The 3,765-nt window shown below is 53.3% G+C and overlaps 1 protein-coding gene across 1 annotated transcript in view; it reads left to right on the forward strand.

Annotated features, from left to right (window-relative positions):
• Nucleotides 1-939: 939 nt before the first annotated feature.
• LOC113208157 (protein unc-13 homolog A-like) overlaps nt 940-3,765 on the forward strand; it is a 6,124-nt gene continuing 3,298 nt past the window's right edge. Inside the window, exon 1 of the mRNA XM_052265788.1 lies at nt 940-1,086. The gene's annotated coding sequence lies outside the window, so the exon portion shown is untranslated. The remainder of the gene's footprint in view (nt 1,087-3,765) is intronic.

Consider the following 3,765-nt stretch of genomic DNA (forward strand, 5'->3'; position numbering starts at 1 on the left):
CCCCGTCCTCCACTTACTTTCAAAAACTCCCTGTCCGGGCCGGCACGCGTGGTGAAGGCGTCAGGCCGTCAGCTGTTTTAAGTCTGTACTTATTATTCATAACGTATGTAGTAAACAACCTGTGTGTCGCCCCTCCTGGCCCGCCGGCCCCGGGGCCCGGCCCCGTCTGGGAGCCTATGCCTCCCCCGCGCGACAACCCCTTTCTCTCTCGCCCGCCCCCTTCTCCCCCTCACAGGCTAATGGCTGCTTAATTGACGCCATTCTCGACCTCCAGAATCAATAAGCGGCGTGGAAAATAGCCACCCCGAGCTGCGCCTGGCTGCGCCGGCTGCCGGTTCCCCCGCGGGAGACAGACGAGTGGAGCGGCGAGGTGCCGCTCAGCCGCTCAGCCGCACAGCGAGCCGACAAGAAATAAATTACGGACCAATAACGGCCTTTTTATTGAGGCGCGGTTATATGTCGCCCGACGCGCGTCACACTCACTCACTCCCCGGGAGTCTTTCTGTTTTCAATTGCGTCATACGACTTGTGGTTGTGGAGGGGAGTGCTTGTGGGCGTGTGAGTCAGAGTCACCCCCGCATCGTCAGCAGCAAACAACTCGAGACTATACTTTTCGTGTTTCTTTTTTCCTCAACTGACCAGATTGTAAATGGGTTGGCGTCTTATGACGCCAAAATATTGGCGTCCTCTATAGAACGCCAAATTTTGGCGTCATTGGCGTCGTAAGACGCCAACCTATTTGCAGTGCCCCCCCCCCTTTTTCTCAAAATTTTGTGAAATACATTGTTGTTCTGAAAATTGCATAATGCTTGATTTTCGCACTTATTATATGAGCTAATTTAATGACGCTACGTCCCGAATATTTCCAATCCCATTGACTCGCGTTTGTATGTTTTTTGTTTTTTTTTATCTGTTCACTGTTTGTGCACATGTATTTTTTCATGTCTTTTCTAACTCTGTTATTTTTTTCTCCCTGCTTGCAGCGGCTCAGAACAACTCGTACGTGACTCTGAAGCTGCAGAATGTGAAAACAACGACCGTGGTGGTGAAGGGCTCCAACCCCTGCTGGGAACAAGACTTTCTTTTGTAAGTATGCCTCTGCTCCAGTTTGGGTCGGCGGCGCCCGGCCTGCCCTGCCGGAGGCCTGCAGACTTATTAAAAGCATCACGCCCCCGAGGCACGCCTCCCGGCCCCGGCAGCGCCAGCCCCGCCGGCACCAACACTCCATTATGCCTCATTATACCGTGCGCCCGATTCCATCCCCTTATCGTCTCTCACTCCAAGCCTGACAACGTCACTCTGATTGTCGGTGCAGTCACTGCAGTCACACTATCACTCTCACCGCAAAACTTCGGGCGATTGTTTTTGTTTTTCACACGCGTGTCGCTCCGTCTCATTCAAATTTACGGCCGTAAAAGGTGACCCTTTTTGACGCCGATCGCCCAATATTTTTCCATGAGTCGTCTACGAGCAGCAGAATATTCAGTCAAAATCTCAGCTCTGAGGGAGGTTCAGGGGATATGATTTTTTCAAGTTTTGAGAGGGTTCCAAGTCAGATATTTCAAATTCACAAAACTCGACCCTAATAACGTCCAATTTGTGCAATCTTTTCGGTTTCTGACGTGAAAATAAATGCTTAATCCAAATCCGTTGTCGGAAATGTGTGAGCATAGCATTCTACCACAGTCAACGCGGCCCAAAACGGGTTTTGTGGGAGGGTTCTACGCGGTTGCAAACCATACGTAAAGAACCTGGGGTACCCGATGGCTCTCTGGTGTGCGTTGCCTTCCCGTTGCCTGCCCGTTGCCTGCCCGTTGCCCAGTGCGCCGCGGCCCGGCTGGCCCGGTTGCCCACTGCGCACGCAGATCAATACCGGGAGCCGCCCGCTGCCGCCGCCTGCCCCACGTGGCGCAGAGTAGGCAACCCGCAACGTGATGCTTCGGACCCGGTCGGCCCGGCCCGCGGCAGCTAAGTCGTGTCTCGGCTTGTGCCGATGCCGCGTGGTTCCGCACGGCTTGGCTTCACCGCTGAATTTGAAAGGATAACCGAACGCCAAGAACGCCGTAGGCGCAGGCCCTGGTTTCCATGCCCCCCCCCCCCCCCCCCCAACCACCACGCACCCCTTTTACGCTCCTTGAGGCTCCTACGAGCCAAGCATATCGAAGGTTTCGTGCATAAAGGGTACGCTGCACTCTAAAAGTGGCACTTCGGAGAAGTACCTCGTCGAGATTAAAGGGGAGGTGTTGCGTCTCAGGAAATACGCCCGTCCTTTGGGATCGTACCCATTCTACGTGACATTTAGGGGGGTACAAATATTATGGGTCCCAAAACGATCAGGAACATCATTTGAGTCCATAGAGACCCCATATCTTTCTGATTCTTTTGGGACCCCATAATATTTGAACCCCCCCCCCCCCCTAAATGTCACGTAGTATGGGAACGATCTCTGTTCCGTCACGAACCTGCATCGCGCTGGTAGCGCCTGATGGGTAGGCAACATATTGTGTGCATTGCATGCGTGCAATGCGGGATTGCCTACCGTATGTCTCACAGGCGCTGACCTCCCGTAAGTTTTGCCTAATAAATCTGAGAAAAACGGATGCGCTGAACCGCGGTTTTAATATGCCTTGAGAATCATTCCACTGCGAGCTTTAACAGTGCGCTCCTTGTATCTTTTGGGATAATGCCTGGCCGGAAGGCAGGAGTGGGCGGGGACGGGGGGCTTCCTGTTGTCCTTTCCTTTTTTTCGAAGAGATTTTGTGCGAGAAAGTGGACACAAGGCGATGCTCCCCGCGGCTCCAACGGTAATGACAATACTTAGTCTCCATCTCTCTCTGTCTCTCTGTCTCTCGCCCCCTCTCTCCGTCCTCTCCCTCTGTTCCTTCGTCCCCCGGGCCTGCCTTGCCTGCTGCCTTTGCCGTGAAAGGTCACGGGCCGATCACCGCGATGCCCAGGCCGAGGCCTGGCCCAGGCCCCGTGCGGCCCGGTGCGGCCTGCCTGTCCACAACGCGTGGCGCACCCCCAGGGGGGGGGGGAGGGGGGGCGGACAGCGAATTGGACAGCGAAGAAACCTTTAAACGCAGCGTACCATTCATCATCGCACCAGGAGGTGGGCCCACCAGCACCAGGCACCTTCAAGGGGGGTTTTCCGTTTTTTTCTTGTCATCGGCCCTCCCTCACCCTCCCCCACCCTCCCTCTTCCCTCTACTCTATGCGCCATCATACGCCTTTTCAGGCAGTATCACGTGCTATAGGGCCGAAGGGGGACACACCGCGTGATGGGGTCGGGTTCGTTGGTCGAAAGTAACTTATCGGCTTGCTTTTTCAGTTATAATCCAACAAATGCAATTTTATGCATGTATAAAAATAAATCATCCATAGCAATACACTTTTTAAATAATTACTTAGCTCGTCTTCTTGCTCGTCATCTTTAAACCTACGTGGAATAGACAAAAGGATCCATGACTTTACAGCTTAAATAAAATTCTACTCAAAAATAATGTCAGAAGACCAATAACGTCAAAATGCCAAAGCGAGCAACTTCCCTTGAAACTTGCCAGGTCAAATAGACACTCTGTGTACAAATTAACCCAAGGACTACGCCCTCCCTCACAGTCAGCCGACGCAAACGCAGAGCTAAGAGAGCTGTCTGTGCAGCTGAGCAGCCCGTTCGCCTTCCCTGTGAAGTAAACCGTGCCATTAATTATTAGCCCCCTTGGCGAGCGAGCAGCGCGGAGACTTCTGTTGTTATGCTGCCAAGGATCC

This window comes from Frankliniella occidentalis, unplaced genomic scaffold, assembly GCF_000697945.3.
Source record: "Frankliniella occidentalis isolate FOCC.00 unplaced genomic scaffold, Focc_3.1 Scaffold30, whole genome shotgun sequence".
NCBI classification, from domain to species: Eukaryota; Metazoa; Arthropoda; class Insecta; order Thysanoptera; family Thripidae; genus Frankliniella; species Frankliniella occidentalis.